Source organism: Balaenoptera physalus, assembly GCF_965194825.1.
Source record: "Balaenoptera physalus genome assembly, chromosome: 8".
NCBI classification, from domain to species: domain Eukaryota; kingdom Metazoa; phylum Chordata; class Mammalia; order Artiodactyla; family Balaenopteridae; genus Balaenoptera; species Balaenoptera physalus.
In genome coordinates, this window is record NC_138887.1 from 73,501,382 (window position 1) to 73,525,167 (window position 23,786).

At 42.3% G+C, this 23,786-nt stretch overlaps 1 protein-coding gene across 7 annotated transcripts in view; it reads left to right on the forward strand.

The window, feature by feature from the left end:
- The window catches only part of LOC309665525 (uncharacterized protein), a 572,167-nt gene that overhangs the window by 539,049 nt on the left and 9,332 nt on the right, over nt 1-23,786 (forward strand). For 4 of the 7 annotated variants that reach the window (XR_014266445.1, XR_014266448.1, XR_014266449.1 and 1 more), the window contains 2 exons: nt 6,553-7,226; nt 13,608-18,136. The gene's annotated coding sequence lies outside the window, so the exon portion shown is untranslated. Of the gene's footprint in view, nt 1-6,552; nt 7,227-13,607; nt 18,137-23,786 lie in introns of those variants that run through there. The other 3 variants (XR_014266447.1, XR_014266444.1, XR_014266446.1) reach the window with 3 other exon arrangements.

The window sequence follows — 23,786 nt, forward strand, 5'->3', positions numbered from 1 at the left end:
CTGCCTCCTTATATCATTCAGGTCTGCCAGTGTCACTTCCTCAGAGACACCTTCCCTGACCCTTTCCCCCAAAGGGTAATTCTCTGCTCCGTGATCCTGTTAGGTTACCTCATGGCGTGAACCACCATCTTACATTCTCCTGTTTGCTTTGATTATTGTCGAATCCTCCAACCAGAACTTGAGCTTCGTGAGAGCAGGGACCTGTTTCTGTCTTGTTGATCGCTGTGACCCACAGTCTGGTGCTGAGCCTGGCACAGGAAGGCACTTCCTAAATAGCTGCTGAATTCATGAATCAGCACCGCAGGCCAGGTAACTAGGGGTGTGTTAAAGAGGACAGTACTTTGTAAGGCCAGTCTTTAGAGATCAGCTGGTACGTGACTGGCGTGTATCTCCAAACCTATTCTCATATCAGTGCTTCTCCATCTCAGGCAAGAAAATTGATTCATGCATGGGCCATTCAAGCACATTTTTCCACGCAAAGAGGAAAGCTCAATGACTTAATTTTTGTAGGGTGCTTTATAATCTCTCCAACAAAGATACTCTGCTGAATAAAAATAATTTCCATCCCCCTCAGACTGGAGCCATACATACTCAGTTTCTGCAAGACCAAAATGTCAGTTGCTTGTAGTTTAAAAATGTTTCTCAACAGACAGCCCAAAGCTTTATGTATCATACAGGATAAAATCCAAGGGAAAAAAATTTATTACAGAAAACTCTCTCTGGCCTGGGTCCCACATTTGATGGAGAATATTAATAATGCTTGAACTTAAGTCTCTCAGTTTCCCCGACATGTGTCTGAGTGAGTTTGAAGTATGTGACATGCATCTTGTTTTCGACCCTTATAAGTACATTTATTGCCAGAAGAATTGTTGTACATATCTCCAAGCAGACTGAGACCTCCCAAGTCGCTGCCATGTTTGTTTCTTCAGAAAGTTTGACAGCTCTGATGACATCACCTTCCTCTCCATCCTCTCCAGCTTTGCATTTTCTGACCCAGTCCCTTGGAGCTGCTCTGATTTCACTCACTTTGAGATGCTCTTCTCTCTGTTTAGAATCCCTCTCCCTCTGCCTGTGTCTAACTGTTAGTTCTTCCTAAAGACTTGGACCTAATGTCCCACCTCCCCTTGCCGGACATCATCCCTCAGGTTCACTCACTCGCTCATACTCCCCAGGTTAAGCCAGGTGCCCCTCCTCTAAATTCTGAAGGCACTTTGTGCAGACCTGCGTTTAATTACTCATAATTAATTACTCATAATTAATGGCTCCTGGCATGTCTACTTTATTTATTTTGTATACCCAGCACGTCACTGTGGGCTGCACATGATAGTGCCTCATAAAGGATTGGGAACTGAATTTATGCTGAATTTACACTGGTTCCCTCCACCCTGGCTCCACGTTGTATTAAGTTGCCTCAGAGGAGAAAAATCATTTTCTTCTACTCATTCTTCAGAAAGCTGATTTCACTCATAAAATAAGAAGGCCAGGCTTTCAGTTTCTGGCGTCACTCTCCCAAATCTGTCTCATGATCTACAGTCACCCAAACTAGCTGTGGGTGGAGGTGATGGTCTTGGAAACAAAGAGCACCTTTGCATCCAGAGCGTGAAGGCATCCCTCAGACAGAAGCAGGGTTACCCACAGACCAAAAAAGGACCAGGAAGGCAAGAATCAAGGAAGACCTAACTTCCTCATCCTTGTCCAATCTTCTTCTGAATAAAAACGTATACCTCCAAATACAAGTGTTCCCTTTAAATCACCATAACCATTTCCAAGATATAAAGGAAATAGCAGTTGTGTCCTTGGTAAGGTGTGACTACATAGTAACAGGACCAATTTTCATTTGTGGCTTGAGGAATGATGTGCTCACATGGTCACTTGACAAACGTAGTCGATTACCTTGTGATATCAAAGCTACAGGGAAAATTGATGCACCTTCTCCTACATGCACTACTGCTATTTTAGGAAGTAGTTCAAGAACTTGTCCATCTCTGGGCCCATGTAAGACATTCCATAGTTAGTTTGGCAAGAGTTTACATCTGGGGCCCTGGCTAAGCTCTGCAAGGTCAGGAGGAACGACTGTGGCTCTTCATGTCAGCACATCCCTCATCACTCCCTAAACGCTCTAGGTCACGGGGCTCGTCTGGAGGGCCGTGTACCTCTTACAGACTCCAGTGAATCTCAGGGTGGGCCTTGTATCCCAGGACGCCCGTTCTCTACTCCAACGTCTAGACATATATTACAGTCTGAGAGGCCATGTCAGACTTAGAACCCACGGATTCCTTACCTACCCTAGTTTACCTGCTGATCCTCAAGATCCTTCAACAGGGCTCCGTGGTGAGATACCCACAACCACCTGCCTCCAGTGTCGATTTCGACTTCCAACTTGCCAGTACCCTGGGCAACAAGCCTTCCTTCCTGAGAATCTCAAAATGAAAAGTGATGTGGGATTAAAGAAAAAGTGACTGGGACTTCCCTGGTGGCACAGTGGTTAAGAATCCGCCTGCCAATGCAGGGGACGTGGGTTCGATCCCTGGTCTGAGAAGATCCCGCATGCCACGGAGCAACAAAGCCCGTGCGCCACAACTACTGAGCCTGCACTCTAGAGCCCGCAAGCCACAACTACTGAAGCCCGCGCGCTCTAGGGCCCGCATGCTGCAACTACTGAGCTCGCATGCTGCAGCTACTGAAGCCCACGCACCTAGAGCGTGTGCTCTGCAACAAGAGAAGCCACCTTAATGAGAAGCCCACGCACCGCAACGGAGTAGCCCCTGCTCGTCACAACTAGAGAAAGCCCGCGCACAGCAATGAAGACCCAGAGCAGCCAAAAATAAATAAATAAATAAATAAATTTATAAAAAAAAAAAAAAAAGAAAAAGTGACTTCCTTCCCTGCCCCATGTTTATGATACTTAACCTGGTCAATATATTTTATCACAGTTAGTCTCGATGATGTGACCTCACCATTAGACTACAGCAAGTCTGAAAATACAAATAATGTTCCAAAGCTATTAAAGGAGGTTCCTTAACCTGAAAAGAATATGACACCAATGGTTCAAGAAGGAAGTTTAGTGAGATACCACTTCTGTAACTCAAGAAGTAAGATATCAGCAGTAAGAAAGGAGAATGCCAAAGATGAAATTTGTGGGTAGTCTTCTGCTTTGCAGACTAGAGTGGAGACTGAGAAACTTGAAGACTTAAAAGTCAGCTCCACCTTGAGGGTTAGAGGAGACAGGCTGGGTAGGAAACCACCTCCTTTTTCAAGTCTTTACCAAGTGCTCTTCTGTATGGGGTCTACTGAATTGAATTTTTAAAAACTCTTAATGTCAAAAGCATAAACATCTTACCAATCAAAACCTTATGGCAATCAGCGTAATTTACAAGAGACCACAGGTCTGTGGTCTCAAGGATCAACTAACAGGTAGCATGTAACAGGTGTGATGGCCATGATGTTCTGCGCTACACATATGCTTATATGTGTATCTTTGGGTTTTTTTTTTTTTTCAGGAATAAATGAAATAATGGAGAGGAAATTTAAAGCTGTAAAGCATTCTTTTAATATAAAGGATTCTATTATTAGTAATATTTGGGTTGTTATAACTGGTTAAATGAAACACATTGTTATATCTAATATGATGTTGTAAAGGATTTACATTGATTATTCGCTCAACAAATATTGTCTTTCACCCTGTGCTAATTAGCGCCCTAGGTGCTGGAGATGCAGTGAGAACAAGGTATGGAAGATCCCGGCTCTCATGGAGCCTGCATTCTAGAGTCAGGGATGGGAAGAAACAAACAATAAAGAAGTAAATATTTACGTGAATATGATAGCATCACACAGTGGCAAGAACTAGAGTGAAAATAAAATGGCATGATACAGCAAAGGGTGACGAGATGAAGAGTGATTAGCAGAGGCCACAGGGCTCAGAGTAGCTGGTCAGAGAAAAAGCCTCACTAAGGAGGTAGCATTTTAGAGGTGACTTAAATGAGGAAGAGTCAGCCATGAAAAGATCTGGAAGCAGAGCTTTGCAGGCAGAAGGAATAGTAAGTACAAAGGCAGGAGCGTGTTATAAAAACAAAAAGAAAATGAGTGCGCCTAGAAAATAGTGGCCAAAGGTGAGAGTGGTCGTCAGGTAAGAACCACATCATGCAGGACCTTGTGGCACGTTTGGCGTGGACTTCCTCCATCCCTCTCTTCTCCCCACCCTCCCTTCTTTCCTTTCTTTCTTTGTTGTCTGGCCAGTGGCTGAACCCTTTTCCTATGTTTGAGGAATTTCTCAGCTTCCAAGTCTTTATGGGAGGCATAATGCATCTTGCTGTAAAACTGGAAAACACGAAAGACTTGCTCATCCAGCCTCACTTGCAGCTAGGGTGCTGGTGCATGATCTACATTCAGCCGGTCAGACGCACCAGCCCCAATCTTTAAACTGGGAGTGATGCAAAGAAGCACAAATCCTGGAGAATCCACCTGGAGTTAGGTGACGCCAGCATCGTATCAGAATAGGTTTCCAGGGACAATAACGGCCACAGTTTGAGAGTAGAGTCCAGTGTCTCGTGCAGGGAGGCAAGGGGAGTGGTCATGCACACAGTGGCCTGTAGTGTTGTACCCTGGCAGGAGCAGTGTCCTCACTACACAGCTGCTGGTGAGCTGCTGGCTGCGGTCCTGGCTGCACCTGGCCTTCCTTGCTCCTGACTGCCTTCTGAGCCTGCTCCTGCAGCCTCACTAGGGTTTCTGTGCTTCCCAGCCCGACTTGCTTCCCAAGTCCTTTCAGTGACTTTCTTTGCCGCTTAAATCATCCAGAGTTTACTTGCGCTTGCAGCCAAGAACTCTGACTGACACAACATGGTAAGAACTTTGAAATTTATTATAAGGACAGTAGGAAGCCACTGAAGGGTTTTAAGCAGGAAAACAACACAGATAACTAAGAATGCTTGGGGACTTCCCTAGCAGTCCAGTGGTTAAGACTTCACCTTCCAACATAAGGGATGCGGGTTCAATCCCCGGTCAGGGAGCTAAAATTCCACATGTCTCACATCGAAAAAACCATAACATAAAACAGAAGCAACATTGTAACAAATTCAATAAAGACTTTAAAAATGGTCCACATCAAAAAAAAAAAATCTTAAAAAAGAAATATGAATGCTTGGGAAGAATTCTTGTTTAATCTTAGAACTTCATTGTAATTCTCCTAAACAAATGGCTTGTCTAGGGTTTTTGGACATCCTCATTTGGGTAATTGACCAGATTTGTCTTTCATATGTTTCTCTGTTAGAAAACACAGAGTCCAAGTCAGGGCCAGTCCATCATGGAGGTGGATTACTCTGGCATATATTTTGAGCCTTTATTCTCGACTCCCCATTGCCTCACTTTTTTCTTCATCCTTCTTATCCCTCTTTTAAAGTTATACTGCTTTGTCCTACTGTGCTTCAAATTCTTTCTGGACAAAAGCTTTAATAGGATCTCACGGAAAAACCCGAACGAACTTTTTGGCCAACCCAATATACCCCATGCTACCTGATACAGTAGCCACTAGCTGCATCTGGCTATTTCAGTTTAAGTTGTAATTCATTAAAATTAAATTAAATTACCATATGACCTAGCAATCTTACTCCTTGGTTTTTGCCCAGAGGAGCTGAAAATTTATGTCCACACAAAAACCTGCACACGGATGTTTATAGCAGCTTTATTCATAATTGCCTAATTTTCTTGAAGCAACCAAATTCCTTCAGTAGGTAAATGATAAGCTGTGGCACATGCAGACAATGGGATATTATTCAGCACTAAAAGGAAATGAGCTATCAAGCCATGAAAAGACATGGAGGAAACGTAAATGCATCTCACTAAGTGAAATAAGCCAATTTGGAAAGGCTACACACTGTATGAGTCCAACTCTACAATATAGATTCCAGAAAAAAGGCAAGACTATGGAGACAGTAGGGAGATCAGTGGCTGCTGGAGATTGTGGTGAGTAGGTGGTAGAGAGGGGAGACAAGATGAGAAGGCAGAACACAGAGAATTGTTTAGGGCAGTGAAAGACCTCTGTAGGATACTATAATGATGGATACTTATTTTACATTTCTCCAAACCTACAGAATGTACAACACCAAGAGTGAACCCTAATGTAAACTATGGACTTTGGGTGATACTGATGTGTCGGTGGAGGTTCAGCAATTGTAACCAATGCACCACTCTGGTGGGGGATGCTGATAATGGGGGAGGCTGGGCATGTGTCAGGGCAGAGGAAATCTATATATAGATTTCCCTATATATAGGGGAAATCTCTATAACTTCCTCTCAACTTTGCTGTAAACCTTAAACTGCTCTAGAAAAAAGGAGATCTAAAAAAATTAAGTTAATTTAAAATTCAGTTCCTCAGTCACACTAGCCACATTTCAAGTGCTCAATAACCACATGTAGCTGCCTATTAGTTAGAATAGATATAAAACATTTCCATCATCTCAGGAAGTTCCATTGGATAGTGCTGATATATGCTACGGTACAGTATACTATAATATCATTTAATATAATAAATATCTTTTCTGTTCTGTTGCCTTTCAGAATTTGTCAGTTGAAGGCTGAGGCCCCCTTAGGGACCTGTGATGGCAAGGGTTCTAGAATGCTATATTTAGCACAAATCACACACGGGAGCTGAAACAGAAGGCTTATCTCAGGCGTTACTAAAAACTCCCCACGTCTCAGGATGAAGGACACTTGCATGGTGATGTGCACTGAAAAGAAATCTTCAGGATGCTGTCTCCAAAGAACAAACTCTAAGGTGGGGAGAACCATATCCTGAGCATGTCTGGGCATCATATGGGCACTCAGAAAAATACAGGGGAAAAAAGAGAGGAGCTCAGAAACTGCCCCTTTGGTCTGCATGACAGTGTCTTTTCTGAGGGCAAAGCAAACATTACAGTGACTTCTAACAGAAACAGAGGTTGCAGTTTGCTAACTTAGTAAAAGTAAGTAGTTATTGCTTTACAATATCATCTCTTAGAAAGCAAGCTGAGGTCTCTATACCAAAATGGAAAAACAACTTCATTCTCTCCCAATGGTTAATAATAAATGTTTTCTTTCTTAGGCAAAATGCACACAAAAGTATTGTTTTCTCTGTTGCTTCCAGGTTAGCAAGCTGGGACCTGTTTAGCAAGAGCATGCAATGTCTCTCAGACACAGGAGGATGAGCTAAGCGGGAGCGAAGATTTTTCAGAACAGCAGATTTTCTTCCACCGGTGAGCTTTGGGCAAGAGAAGGGAGCTCATGGGACAACTATCAACTCAGAGCAGCCTGGTGGTTTTCTTCCCTTCCTCTGGGGAGCTATTTTCTCTGCAAAACTACTGTAATTTTAATGGGCTGCCATTTGCTCATTAAGTCATCTGGGAATTTAGTCAGCATGTGGACCACAAAATAGGACCCTGTATAACGTTTAGGATTTTGTCGTTTAACGAAACATTTTATAAGCTCAGTGCATACCTATTAACTAATAAGTGCTCTTCCTGGGGCCCAGCAGCCTGCCCTGTGGCCTACAGGGCACTGACTACTCTAGATGAGTTATAGAGAGATCTTCTCCCAAGTTCTCATTCGTCTTTATTATAACATTCAAATAGCAGATGATGCCTAATCAGTCACTGTTAAATTCCATCCCTGGGAATTTGACCAGGCTTGGCTTCTTATCATTCAAAATCTTCTTGAGGGCTGTCTCCTTTGGAAAAGGGAGGCCCTGAGCTTCTGATCCCATGGAAGGATTTATTATCTGCTGAGAGCAGCAGAGTGTGTGTGTGTGTGTGTGTGTGTGTGTATCACTGATAGAGCAGTTCCTAAATGCAGGTCTATAAACTGACTCCATCAGAATCTCCCAGAATGGGTGATTAAAAATGGGCATCCCTAGGGCCCAGCCCAGACCCATTGAATTATCTTTAAGGGCAAGGCCCATAATTGTTTGACAACTCCTGGCCCCAGTTTTTTTCTGCTACACAGCCAGCTTTAGGAGACATTGGGAAAAGGGAATACTCACCAGATTGAAAGGCATGCACTGTGTCCTCACAGTGGAATAATTAGGTTGAAACAGGAAAAACAACAATTAAACATAACACAAACTCCGTTGCATAGCCACAGAATGCATCTTGGAGCCTAACCACCCATTTAGTAAGTGTTGATCACAAAGGTGAAAATGTGGAAGATGCAGCACAATCTATCACCATGCTTAGAAGATTCAAAACAGGCACCACTTATTGACAGGCTTTGTTTTCTTGACTTTTATTAGAATTTGTAAGCACCTTTTGCCTCATTTTACCTTCATTTCCTACAGCTATGCGAGAGGGGCCTCACATAGCTCTAGGTTCCAAATAAAGCATGACTCGACCCTGAGAAAAGCCTGGGGAGGAAAGGGGAGCCTGAGCCCGCAGTACCAGGAGGCGGACGGGCAGCCGCGTTCCTGTTACAGCGGGAATGAGCAGGGGGTGAGGAGGGGCGAGGACCCACACCATGGGTAGGTGAGGGAATGAACACGTGAGAAAGCCTCCACCCTCTGACTGCCTTAATTGTGTTCCACTGATATATATCCCACGGCTTTGTCTAGTATCTTTTCATCATAAATCTAACAAATCTCAAGTCAACATGTCTTAAAATGTGTTGAAAAGGCACCACTTTTGGAAGAGTGTGCTTACAGGGAGCAATGATTCCTTTTTTCACCACCCCTAGTTTTGCTTCTGATTGGGGTTGGGGGCTGGGGGGACACACCCCACAAGTTCCTAAGCGCAGAAAATTGTGACAGAAGGAAGTGCACCGGTGCTGTCCCGAGCTCAGAAATCAGCGACATAAGCTGTGAGATGTCAAGCTTCTTTCTACTTGTCTGGCGACAATCACGGTATCGACTGACAGTTTCTCGGGGCTGACAGCTCAGGTGCGGTGCTCAGTTTTTTGCAAGCGTTATCGCATTTGTTCTTCACAAACACCTTATAAGTTAGGTGTTATTATTATCCCCATTTGAAAGATGGGAAAATGAAGCTTAGGGGAGTTATTATTTGGAAATAATTTTCCAAAGTTATAGCCCCAATATTTCAGTCAACCTATGTTTCTACATGCAAACAATACCATCTGGAACACTGCAGGTGCCAAGAGTTCTTTCCTAGCGATGGGAATAGCCAAGAAGGAAGAAGAGATTGGTATCTGCAGCCAAAAATGGGCTTCTTCCATTAACCAAAAACTCTACAACAAAAATCAAGCCAGTTCTGAAGGACTAAAATAAAATAAAATAAAGCTTGTTTAGAACATGAGACATGAAAGCTGCTTTAGCCCAGTAGATTTGCAGATGAGTTCTGAGTCCTTCTAGGAAGGACTCCACCGGATTCCACCGCTGCTCCTCGACAAAAACAAAATAAAAATAAAAATGAAAAAATAAAAATATCTTTACTTTTTTCCTCAAGCAACAAACCTTTTTCTAGAACTTGTCTTCTCTGAAAGCTAAGCCCTCCCAGGGAGCATCTAAGATCTTGGACCCCTTCACAAAAGGCGATTGATGATTCAGGTCCCAGCCCCCCACATTCCTTGGGCAGCTTTTTCTTCAGGGGAGTCCCACCCACACTTGAGCTTTCTCTCAACTTCTCCCTCTTGGATGCCACGCCTCAGAGAACGTCGACATTCAGCAGGAGGCAAATTCGAGGCCGGAGGGGTTTCTAAGAAGCTTGCTATGACCCAGCAGCACATCAAAGAGTCGACATTTGCCCTGCACAGACCCTTCATGCCCTTTCCAACAAGCATCCACCCACTTTCTCTGTTGCTTAGTATTGATACTTAGCGAGCAGTGACAATGCGGCTCAAACAATGAGAAACACAAAGACTTCTTTACCTTCCACCCAGTGCCCAGTGTCCTGCAGCTAAAAATAACAATGGCTGCCATTCACTGCACCCTTACCATGGTCCAGATCCTGTGCAAACCAACTGACATTTAATCTTCACGACAACTTTCGTAAGTGGGAAGACATAGGCAGCCCCATTTTGCAGATGGGAAAACCGATACTCAGAACCTTATCAAGCTAGTATGAGGATGTGCTAAGAGCAGCGGGCTCCAAAGCCCAAGCTCTTAGCTAGTATACAATAATTCCTCCTACTGCTTAGTAACTGTTCTTGGCATGGACAGGGGAAAATATGGGCTTTGAGTGGCACACACTTCCTATTCAAGTTACCTCCCATCTTGTTTTTGTTGGACTGATAGATATTTTTTAAGGCAAGTCAACAAGATGGAAAAAACGTACATGACTCTAAAGATTGTGTTGATAGTATGGTACTTGCAATCGTTTTGCCTTTAGGCAAGCTTTGCAAACACTCTAGAAAGGGAAGTAGTGAAGGCAGAGAGGCAGCAAGCGGCAGGAAATACCAACGAAAATGCAGGTCCTTTCACAGACATAGTCATAACTATCTCGATAAAGTGTAATAAAATAATTGAACAGCATGCAAGGTGGAATTCAAGGGGAGTTTTATTTTCTTCTCTATACGTATTGTCTACAAGTGCCTTCCAACATTTCCAGGTCTGGGTCAAAATGAGAAAAAGAAGACCTTGCAGTGATCACTATAAGGCTAAATTTGTTCACTTTAAGTAGCTATTCTTTATTCTGACATTGTTTCCTTCTTATTTCAGTATTACGATATCCTTTCTTCTAAGAAGGGATGATGATAGAAAATGTTCATTTTCTTTCTCTCTTTTTTAAAATTGTCTTTATGTCACTAAATATAGAGTAGGTCACTTCATTTCAGTTTTTCAAAAAAAAACTTTTTAAAAAATTTTATCACTTAAAGTCTTGGGATAACTTTTTAAAATTTTTCTTCTTAGCATGAATTGTTTTGTAAAACCTAATAAAGTTATTTTAAAAAAATAAATTATAAATTTTTAGGGGAACCACATATACATACCTAGCCTCCTTAGTATAACTTTATTTTTTAATTTTGTTTTAATCTGTCCACTTCTGATTCTTTGTATCACTTACCATCACTGAAGAAGAGTGTAGAAAAGCAAAATGGTTTCTTGGCAATGTTGAGAGATTTTAATAACAAAGGAATAACTAGATGCATCAATAGGTCAGATGAAATTTAACAAAATAATATTTTAAAAGTATTTTTTATGAGGCCATTAAAATTATTTATTGGGCAACAAAAGATATTTTTTCTCTGTTGCAGAAGTGAAACTTTAAATATATATATATATACATATTAATATATATGTATTGCTACCAAAGTTTAGGCTGCAGCAAATACTATATATCTGATAATAAAAAAATTTTAAAGCAAATTATCTGGCCTCATGGAAGACAGCCTGACACTCAAGAAACAAAAGCTCTATTGTGAACAGACTCTATTTCAAGAGCAGACTGAGGGGGGATTTGGCAAAATGTAGTTTAGGCTTAGACTAATTTCACATTCTAATGAGAATCTCCAGATAAAAGCTGCTTTATAATGGCTGCTAAGCAGTTGGCAGATTAACAAGATTTAGACCATACAGAGCAGGAATTAGTCATGTTTGTCATAAGACCATATGGCTAGAAAGAAACTGGAAGAGTTTGGTTTAGCCTGTCTGGAGGTTTTGGAGCGGAAAACATAGTTAAGAACCCCAGACAAATCAGAGTATCACACAGCTTAGTGGCCTTCACACAGGGAAGTCATGCAAGGTTCATGTGTAACCTCTTGCAGCTCCTTTCAGTGTTGGAAAAGTTTTGTAGCCATCAAAATTGGGTCCTAGAGTTTGTGTTCATTCTCTTTCCTTCAGTCTTCAGAACTGCTGCACCAAATGGAGAAAACATGGCCAAAAAAAGAACAGGACAGGTTTTAGAGATGTGCCGTTTAATATGGGAGCCACTGGCTCCTTAAAATTCAGTTATATTAGCCCCATTTCAAGTGCTTAACAGCCGCACGTGGCAGGTGGTGATCATACTGAGCAGCGCAGAGAGAGAACATTTCGATTGTGGTAAAAGGTCTATTGGACGGCTCTGCTCTAGAGCCAAAGATCCTGCCACCATGAACTTGAGCTGCTCTCAACTTCCTTCTCTGCACAATTAGGAAACTAATATTATCTGTCTCACAAGAATGTTAGGAGAATCTAATTGGAAGAGTTCTCTGTAAGCTATAAAACAAATAAATGTTAGCTATTTTGATAATGATGGTGATGATGATGAATGACTTCTGTATAGGAAGCCATCCTATAGTTAGAAATGATAGCAATCTCAGTCTTCACTCTCCCATGTAGGACGCCTCACCTCAAATCACAAGTAAATTCCAGCTTATTACAGGAAGTGAAGAAAACACATTCTCAGTTTTGAGCAACAGCCTAATATTCCCTCGAACCAGCTGTTAACTATGATAGTATAAGGGAAAGAGCGTGAGATTCGGATTTGACAGATCTGAGTCATTTGGCTCAACTGCTTATTAGCTTTGTGCCCAAGGACATGTGTCTAAATCTCTGTGAACTTCTGTTTCCTCATCTTAAAAGAGGAGCAATGACAGCACCTTCGCAGCGTGTGGTGAGGTCAAAAGTGCCCGGGTCAGTACCTGGTACTTGGTAGGTACTCAGTAAACGTTAGATTGCTTCTCTGTAGTGACAACGATTTATTAGCAACAAAAACAATGGTTTCTAGATTTATGTTCTCTGTTACGCTTAGTCAGTTACTCCCCTTTTATACCTGTTGGACAAACGTTCTTTCCTGAGATGGCTGCTCTGTTTATTCTTCCAAAGCAATACGAATCGCAGTCTCCACTTAGAGACTTACTTAGAATGAATATCTGAGCCTTATTTTCCGTGTTAGTGCTGATAATATCCTTTAGCAGAATGTCAACACTTGAAAGATTTCATTGTCAGCTGACTGTGGCAGGAGAAAAGGAATCTTCAAAAAGCAAGAGTGCCCTCCCCCGCACCTGCCAAGAAAACAAAAAGCTGAAGCCTGAAGCCCTGTCTCCCAGGGTGAGCAGCTGCTCTGGGCCCCAGCACTTGGCCGGGCAGCTACTTAACCCTCCAGCGGAGCCCGTGATGGGTCTCTTCCCGCCCCTGGTCTCCGGACTTATCAGGAGCAGACATCTGCAGCCTGGTCTTCGGGGACCACCCAGAGGGCAGCCAGAGAACCCTGGGGCTCCCCGCGAATTTGCAGAAAGGTCAAGAGTCACTTGCTCCAACCAGTTCACTGAAAGCATCTCAGGGAGACCCGGTGGAAAGGTCATCTTAAGATAGTGACAGGGCACAGCTTGAGGGGGAAAAAGAGGAGAGGACAGAAGAATTTCTTTTTTAAGTAGCAAAAGTCCATCTGTTTCTGGCTCAGCTTAGACTTTCGAGTCTGATTTTTATTTCGATGGCATCTCCTTGGCTTTTCCAACTCATGTCTAAATCACAGAATGTGTCCATTGTGCCCTTCTGGGCTTGCGTATATGTGCCACGGAGCACAACGCTGCAAATGCATTTTCTCACTTCATTAAACATTGCTTTAAAACAGCATCCAAATGTCCGCTCTCCCCTTCGCGTCTAGAGGGGATTGTGTTTCTCCCCACCACCTACCCACCCCCCGTCCCCAGTGGGGACAGAAGGAACGCCTAAGTCCAAGCTGTGATGTTTAATATTTTTCAATTTCACACGTTAGACTTTGCAAGCTGATCATAGGGACAGGCTGGTCAGCCCTGCCTCTTCACGGAAGCGCCCGCATCGTCCTGGGGACGTGCTGTTCGCCTTGCAAAGCTCCAGTCTCCACTGCAGCAGCTGAAACCGGCCTAACCCCCCGGGGAGCCCTCTCCACTTCGCTGGGTGAGGTGCTGACTCTACCTCCCACAAGCAGGCCAGGACGCATTCTGCTGACTTAAGAAGATGCCGCGTAAATTAGAACTCATGTAACCATATGGTTCAAACCTGCGGGTCATATTTTATACACAAATGACTATGACAGGCGATATTTTTGTGCTGACAAGTTGTATTTCATCCATGTTTACTTAGAATTCCATGCTCTCATTAAAAGCTGAGCAATAGAGCTTTATCACATTTGTATGCAAAGTTTGATTGAGTTTCCTTCTTATTAAAAAAAAGAAGAAGAAGAAAAAAATCACCCAGGCAGCTTTTGCTTCCTCCTTAACTCTTATTATTCAAGCGTTTGGTGCTACAGTAGTTTCACATGTTCTGACAACAGGAGTTTAAAAGGAGTCCTGGAGCCCTGGCTTCCAGACCAACCAGACTTGAGTGTGCTAAACAGCCATTTTATTTGGGTACCCAAAATAGAAAGTGCATTAGTTTACCAACCACCCAATGCCGGGCAAACTCTGGACGTTTGCACACAGAACCAATTGACTCAACCTTCCTGACTCTACCTCCTGTAAGGTGGTAAATAAGAGAATCTCCAATGCAGTGATCAGTAACCTACAAGGCCTCTACATTGAGAAAGAAAATAGTAAAATGCCAGCTGGATCATTCTACAGCCTCTGGTTCTTAGAAGACAAGCCTTAGAAAAATACCTCTCAAGTTTACTAGAATTCTGATTAATTAATTTTCTTTCAATGAACATGTGTCCTTCCATTTGAAAGGGAATATTTGATTACTACCAAAAAAAGAAAGATGCAGAAAATACAAAGCAGATGAACTACCTGTCATCCTCATACCCAAAGACAAGCACCATTAACATTTTGTTGTATTTTCTTTTAGTCTTTTCTGCATGTCTGTTTACTGTAACCTTTATTTGTGTGTGGGGAGGGGTTAAAAGGGATGATGCCATTGCTGTTTTCAGTTTTGACTTAGAACAGATTCATATACAACTTTGTATCCTTCTTTTCACTTAACATTATAACCCAGGAAGCATTTTCCACATGATTATAAACTTCTCATAAGTAATCATTTTATGGCTGCAAAATAAGTAATACATTTTAAAGGTACAATTTCCAACTCTATTAGGTGCTGTGGGACATAAATGTATGAAACCAAAACTAAATGTAGGTTCTCTGAGGGCAGTGATTTTTGTCTCTTTTTATTCTCTGCAGTAACCCTAGGACTTAGACTAATGCCTGGCCCATGATAGGGGCCCTTTACTAAATAAGAATAAACATGGATGACTATGTGGAGTCCTAGAGACCACATGTGGGGTCCTAGAAGCGTCTAGGACCCCCTCTCCTAACCAGCACTGTCCCCTGGTTTGCTATGAGCTCAGTCTTCATGGTGATTGACAAGTAGCTGCTCTCTGCGTGCTGTGATTTCTTCTATGATCTGTTGCTAAGACACAAGTAAGAGTAAATATATGATTCATAAAAACAGCAATAGATTTTTGAAAGCACCTGTTTCCCATTTAACTCCCTCACAAGCATGTTTTGAAAACTACAAGGAATCTGAGAATGCTTCAAATTGTTTCTCGAGTTCTTTTAGAAATTAGGAAAAAACTCAAGTTACAAAAAAGCCATCTCTGTGATTCTCTGATCCCCAAATATCAAAATATGTTGGCCATTCTGTGTAAACGGATAAGAAAAGGATCTAGTTTAATGCAAAAATAAATTATAAAAGATACATTATTTTGTTTAGCCAACAGCTTTGATGCCCAAGAAAGCAAGTCAAGACTTAGCCCTGCCCTGGAAGTATTTGTGTAAAGTTCTGGTAAAGGTGGTATCTAGTTAGGTTCTAGGGTCTCATCCCCAAGAATGAGGGCAAGATCAGTGGTTCAACCCAAGGGCCAGAAACGAATTCATGGAAAATTTCAAATAACAACTGGGCAAAGCTGAAAGGATATTTTCTGAAATGCCTCTACCTAATGGAAGGACCCCATGAGCAAAAATAGATTTTTGCTTATCTGAAAAAATAATTGAACTTATCTGAAAAAGTACTGAACTTATCCTTGCATTATACCAAGTAATTCTTAGTATACTGTATGAATGTACTGTCCTACTTCTTTTTTATTTTCACTCCTCCAAAACCTAAAGATATGTATCCTTAATAATGTCCACAGACCTGTTGTATGAGCACAATTTGACCTTGAAAACAAATATAATGTGGGCAAGAAAAATTTTTAAATATCATCAGTACCATTTAGTCTCTTCCATCAGCTCTGTCCCGGGGAAGGACGTGAGGACGTGCATTGCCACAGTCTGTCTTTTCTCCCAGCCCAGAGCTATACTTCAGACAACTGAGGGAGTTTCTGAGGCTACAGCAAAGGTGAACAAGAGATTGAAAGATGGAACCCCTCGGGGAAGGCTAAAGGAAGTGGGGAGATTCAATGTGATTAAGAAGAGGAGATAGAGAACATTTTCGATTTAAAATTTTATCTTTAATTATGTGAAAGGATGTTTATGCAAGAGGGTGACCTCTTTTTCCCATCTCTTCTGGGGCAGGTCAAAAGAAAATGGACTTAAGCTGCAGCAGAGTGGGTTTAGGTAAGACAGAAGAAGGAATTTCCTGAATGTGGAGGTCGTTAAAAACTGAAATGAGTTACTAAGGGAGCCTGTGGACACTCTTCCTCTGGGGAACATTTAAAAATAAGATAAATTTTCATCTGTCTGGGAGGGTTTAGAAGTAATCCAACCAGAAGGTCTCTCAAAGCATTTTCCAGCCCTATAACCTGAGAGGCCAAATTCCCTCCAATTTTATTTCTACAGTTAACTAGACGTGAGACGGATGCCTGAAGCAGAATTCAGGGTTTCAGATACAGTGACTAGAGTCTATTGCTTTTTGTTCTATAATAAGACACCACTTTGCATAAAAGACTAAAGCCTTAATCTTTCCTGGAAACCACATCAAGAAAACCACTCACAACTCAAAACTTGGCAAATTAACTACTGCTCAGACACCTTTGCTTTCATCCTTAAGAATACAAAATACCGTGCCCTCCTCTACGCCTTTTTGTTCCCTTAGGTCTACTGAGCACACCTCTCCAGCTTTTAAGTTTATCTTTCCCAGGCAGTCATTCCAAATATTCCATTTTACAACTAGTCAGTTTCTCCAAACAGTCTTTCGAAACCTAACCAAATATTTTCCCAGCAATTATTTGGCTAAGTTTCAATCTGAGATATACCAAGCTAAAAAACAAGCTTGCGTTGTGAAAAATTCTACTCAGGCACATTCCTTTCTTTTCATTTTTCCTGAGTTTTTAATCAAGCCATTTGGTGGATTTCCACATGCCCTCTGAGGATGGAATATCCTGACACTGGTGGGCGCTCATATAATACTCTCTCTTGTAATTCACCAGCTTTGTTTGAGTTCCATGGTTTGCCTTTCTTTTGAATGCTTCAAGTCTCCTTTGTTTCAGGCTAGGAATTTTAAATTGATAATCAAGCCCTCCTCCAGGATCACTGGTACCCCCTCCTCTTCATTCTTAGCTTAAATTTGTTTTTCCCCTTCAGCTTCTCCGGCCTCCTTCTCACCCCCTCATGCCTGCGGAGGCATATGTCAAAAGTTTCCTCTGAGTTCTCCAGTCCCTTTGTCCAGCGTGATCTCTCTGAATTCAAGTGTGAAGAAAAAGACTTTGGTTTAGGTAAGAAAAGGGGAGACTGGACAGCAGGAAAGGAAAAGAGCCACTCTGAACATCGGGACCAGATGTTTTCTAACAGTTATCTCTTAAGCAGAGAGAGAAAAGTGCTCAAGAACACATTTGGTACAGGTCATGGCAGGATTTGGGCAAAAAAGAGATACATGACCTCCTAAAAAGACAACATGAATTTATTTATAGGTTGGGAATTAAGATAGATCATATAACTCACAATATTCATGACACCATCAAATGTCTACTTCGCTTCTGGTTCTAAATTAAGGTGACCAAATTACAATGATCAAAATAAAAGAAAATCATCATTATTGTCACTCTGTAAAAGCTTCCCAGAGAACTTTGGATCTTGGTGGGGACAGGGCGAGGAGGGGCATCACCTTAGTCTTTACACACCATGAGGAAAGTAAAAGGGGTGTGTTTCTTGTATATGTAGGGGAAACCAGGAACAGCATGATGACATAATTCACCGAGGGTGGCCAAAATCATCGCAAGGTTCTAAGCATCCATATATAATATATTCTTCACCAGGATCCCCTGTTAGGATAAAATTTATTTGTATAGTTAAATAGGTGCTAAGGTTTTAAAAAATGTGTTCATAAAAAGATATTAAATTGAGCTTATGAATAACATCCTTCAAATAATAAAATGCATCATTAAGTATTTAACACACTGAGAGAAGCTTGATCAATAGCAGTCAGTTTTCTTGGCAGTAGTTGGTTTCATCAGCCTCTCCAGGTCTGTAAGCCCAAGGCTCTATCCAGGTTTACCTGGAGAGCTAACCACAGCCCCAGTCCTCTTCAGGCTACTCAGAGTTCAACCCTCCCTTCGCAGAAAGAGAGATAATGATGGAGGTGGAGATGGAGATGGGGATGGGGATGGGGATGGGGTTAGGGGTAGGGATAGAGATGGGAAAGTCACAAAGGATCCTCTGAAATCATTCCACCTCGGGGGATCTACACCCTCCTGGACGTTCTCTTTACTGGGAGCAAATAAACTGTGCTAGGGTACTGCACGTTGGGTGGTTAACGCAGCTCTGTTAACCGGCAGTCCAGTCCTTCATGGAACAACCCCTGGACTAACCATATCATTGTCCCCTGGATCTCTGAGAGATTAACATGAGCATAATTCATCCTTTCAGCCCACCACTACCTTGCCCGCACTCATCCAACCACCACACTCACAAGCAGACAAGAATCTTTCTGAGCCTTAGAACCTTTGTCTTACGACAGCCAGCGGGTTCTGTCTTGGTGCTGCCATGCCCCTAGACGGGAAGAACCCACCATCCCTGCTCACAGAAGCGAATAAATTGGTCAGGAAGATTCTCCCAAAGCTCGGGTACCACGGAGCATGAGGTTCTCTGCTGAAACCTCCAGCAACGTGGCTGGTTCCGCTACAGCAAAACAAATCACCCCTTCGAACAAACAGCTCCCAAACTTGGAAGAGAAAATGAAACCTGCTGATCTCTGTAAAATATATATTATCTGTGCCTGGAATGCCCAGAGAGGTCATAAATTTAGAGACCCCCAACAGCAACAAGAAGCCAATATCTGACACCTTATGCTCCTAACTCATTGCAGCTCTGGGGGTGAAAGGAGACAGAGAAAGCCAACAAACAAACAGCAAATAAATTATTCAAAAGAGGAAAACTCATTTTCTTGAGCTTTTCTTGAACTTTTCCCAATAGTTTCAAAACTGGCAGAAAGAGAAGTTCTGTCTCCCAAATTATCCTTTGAATTCAAATTCTCTCTGGTCCGGGATTGAAAGGATTCTTTGTGCCTTCATGAACTGGACTGAAAAATACAGACTCCCCCGGTCTTAACCTTTCTTTTCTTTCTGAAATGTTATAAAGAAAAAAAAAAAAAAGCAATATGAAGATATAAATCATATATCATCTAAGGAAGAGATACCTATTTTTGTTAAATCGGCCTTTCAGATTAATGACAGCTCTACTCCTTATGTTGAATTGGGAAAATGTATTTGGAAAAAGTGTCAGCCCTTCTCTCATACCTAAAATCTGACTATATTCTCTCACAGTTTATTCAGAGAAGGTTGCCACAGTGCTATGTGGAGCTGAGCTGGTGTTGGACAAATTCTAGGTGTACAATGAGTGTGTGGATCTACTTCATTAGCTATGGACTCTGCAAGATGCTACGCTCATCCCCACGCCCACCGTTTCTCATCCATAGTGAGCGCTCAGTAAAGCCTGGTGGACTCCATGAACAAATGAATGAACAATCATGTCTGAATCACTAAGGTTTTCTCCCTCCTAACCCCTCCCCCTGCTGCATATCAGTCTTCACCGAGAATCACTCCTCATCCATTTTCTTCCCCTAAGACATTTTAGTAATCAAAGGAATGTACCATATTCCGAGAGTCCTACACATTCTGTTTCTTATTTTATCTGAGAAAGAATTTACTGAATAGTTCTCTGCACCGCATGTGGATTGAATTTCCAATCTCTTCTCCTCATTTCCACCTTTCTTTAAAAGTGAACTTCCAGCGACTCAGAGCACAGCACTCAATATGCTGCAGAAATAATTTTCTGCTGAATGAGGTTCGTCCATAAGTCAAGGGCAGATTTATTAAGGCCCCTGCACAGCCAGTTCCCCGACTTACTGTCAACATGACAGTTTAACACTTTGATCCCTCTTACACGTAACCCCTTCACTGCTGAGCAGTCCAGACCTGTGAAAGCAGCAGCCCCTCCTGGCATGTGAGTGGTGTTGAAAATTGTTCTGAGCCCCTGCAGACAGGACATCATCACCAGGACCCAGGGGTGTCCAGGGCCTCCATGGATGGTCCAGGTATACCCCCCCCCCACGCCCCCATGCTCTCTACTACCTGCTTCTGCTTCCAGAAGGTCACTTGATTGCCACCATGGCCAGGCCCTGTCATCCACTGCTTCCTAGGGAGCCAGGAACACGCCACTGGGTTTATGGCACCTGGACCGCTGTTATATTGAGTGGGTTAGTTGGGTGTTCTTTGAGAGGCTGCTGTTGTTCCTGTTTGGTTTTGGTTTCTGTTTTTGAATCATTTTACCTTTCTGTGACTTTACCGAACACCTGGCACCACATCAACCAGACTTTGCAAAAACGCTTGGATCAGTCAGTTGGCGGGGTTTTTTGGGGGCTCTGGTGACTACTTTTGCATGTAGCTGGATGCCATGCGTATTACATTTTGAGCACTTTGGTTACCGATACACACACACACACACACACACTTTCCCTCCACAAAACAGTGCTGGAAGCAGCCACTAAGAATATTAAGCTACTTGCACAAGTTCAAAGGCTCCCGGGAAGGGCTCCTCCGTTCATGCTAACCTGTGTGTCAGGTCACCAAGTATACACGCCCTCAGATCCTTGGTTTCAGATCCTTGGTCTGCATTTGCCCCACGGATTCCTCCCAAGCAAAGGAGAGCTATTGTTACTCCTCCCATGTGGATAGCACTTCACACGTATCAGCGTTTTCTCCATGGGTTATCTCAGTAGAGTGTGACCTTAATTTCTACAAGTGGAGGTCATTGTCCTCATCTTACACACGAGAAAATCTCATTTACTCAGAGTGACACACGAATGTAGGTAGCAGACTAAGCCCTTACACACCGCTCCTCTTTGGAGGCACAATCTCCTCACAAATAACCCCTTCCTTACAAAATCACCATAATGCTAAACAGTTTGGGGGGAAGGTTATGTGTAAAATAGCCTCTTTTTTTAGTATAAGAACAAATTCACACTATAGAGAAAGGTATGAAAAAGACAGAAAAAAATGACCCAAATCCCCCAAAGCTAACCATGCTATCATTTGGGTATATATCCTTCCAGGTTTTTTCTATAAGATATTATTGTTTTAAGGTCAGATACTGATCCATTTTATTCAAGTCGTCTCACAAATGCTCCTTGAGCAAATACTAATAGGAAGGGGGGATTCAACACTGACAAAAGTGAGATTGTTTTGATAATGAGAAAACAACCATTACATTTCTTTTTCAAAAAGTAGTTTTATTGATGTAGTCTAGAATTAACATTAAAGATTTCTCTTCTCTCTTTTAAATGTTAAAAGGCAGAGCCTTGCAAACTCCTTTTGAATGATGCAGGAAATGTTTGGAGGAAAAATGTAAAATGTGGACTAAAGACATATAAATTAACAGTACAAAATGCGCATTATAGATGATGGAAAGATGCGGTCAGGAGACAGTGGTCCCTCAGTGTTATCACGGGGAGGGGTATGCCTTCCATATCGCATAAAGGGAGCCCTAACTTCCGTTGGTGAGAAATAAAGAGTGGCAGGAATTGGGATGGGGGACAGGCAGGGGGGAAGAGATAGTAACTAGGGGAAGCTTCCAGGAATGGGGAGAGTCTCCTTTTCATGAAGAGAAGTAGAAAACCATGTCCGCCCAGAACCCACACAACCGTCGTACACTCATCGACCACACTATCAAGCACAGGGTATTTTCCTCTAAAGTTCTAGAAAAATAAAAGGTTCTCAGAAACCTGCCATGGAGTCGTATCATCAGAGAAGAGTTGGCCAGAAGAGCTTAGATAGGTCATACATCTTCTGTTTTTGTTTAGATAAACACAAGTTCCTGCCCACACCCAGTTGTTGCCAGAGATACTTGAAAAGAAATAAGAATCCATTTTTCTTTCAGCAGAAGATTAGCTGTGCATCCACTGACTTGAGGGTTGGTGTGGTCCTCGGGGCCTCACAAACTCTGCTCCAAGGAAGAAAAAGAAAACAATACAGAAAGTACACAAAGAACTGAGCAGAGTGAAATCTGCACGAACCAGCTCGGTGCTGTCAGGAGATATAATGAAACATTAGTCAAATTCCCAGAAAGTTGGGTGTTCGCAAAAGACCCTAAGTGTCTCCTCCTCGGGGTGACCCCCATAAGACGACGTGCTCCTGTTGGGATCTCATATTGGCCCTGAAGAAGCAGCCCCAGGCCCTGCACTCTCTCCTCACACTAACACTTAGGTTCATCAAAGGGCTGCCTTGTTCTCCTGGCCACGTCCTCAATTGTCACTAACAACTGCCAGTCATACAAGGCCATCCACCCAGCTCTCTTATGGGATATTTTCACTGTCCACTAAGTAAGCTGGGGGAGGCCTTCCTTGCAGAGAAATCTGTGTACCCCTTTACTGATCACATCCATTTATCTCCTTCTTGGATCATGTTACTTGGGTGTAGCAATGACTTTGGGCAGGCATTTCTCTCGGGATTTATAAGATGTTTTGCCACATCTACTAATATAGCAAACATTTTTTAATCTGCATGCTTTAATGTGTAATTATAATAGTACAGGTCTACCATTCCTTAAAGTTTTCATTTTTAAGCATTTCAAAATAATTTTTTGTGATTGAATTTGGTCCCATAAACTCTTATGTATGAAAAGAAGTTGGCTATAAACAATACCCTTGAAAAGCCTCTTTCTCAACATTTCCCCCAAAACACCTTCAGTGCCACAGTCAGAGTATGACAGCCACATTGAAACAATGGGGATAACTGGCAGGCCCCAAAGTTTCTGAGCCTTTGGGAGCCTCCAGGAACAATGACTCTGGTTTAATAACTGTGAAATGCTATTGAACTAGCAATAAAAAATATTCTTCACCATGGAACAATATGATACTTAAAACAGCCGGCATTCCTGCCAATCACTGGACATTCACGAAAAAGTGACTTGAGTTCCTTTAGCAACGGGACTGCCCCCTTGTAAAATGTGTGTACACGAGCATGAGGGTTTGGCAAAGCCAGAGGGCTCTGCAGCCGCATACCACAGTCTGGACTGCACTGAACTGCTGTATTTATGTACACCTGGAAGAAAAACATCTCTCCTGTTTGCAGAAGATAAGTTAAAACATCAGGGTTGTGTGCTAGTGACCATGACCCCTACCACATGCATTTTGCTCTTTAAGTCCATCGGACATAAATTAGAGCACTTATTCTATAGGTCCACTAAAGCACTCCCAAGGTTCCCTATATTGATGGACAGATTTGGCAAAATAGTTATTCCACAAGATGGTGATTTTTTTTTAAGTAAAAGGAGGGAGCAGGACAAGAAGATGCCTCACCTTAAATAAATAAGAAAAGAAGGTAAATGCTGTTTGTTTAAAGCTGAGAAGTGTTCCCTTTCTGGGAAGAAGTCATTAGGCTCCAGTGAGTCGGCAAAGGAAGGTGAACCAAATGACCGCTCCATGAAGGTTAAGAACTATGCTCTCGATGGGGAATTCTTTTTCTACTTGGAATCAGTAGCCAGCCTGATTTCGGCAAATTGCCAGGCTCTGGCTCTGTTTTTAAGTACACGTTATGTGGAGGAGAACT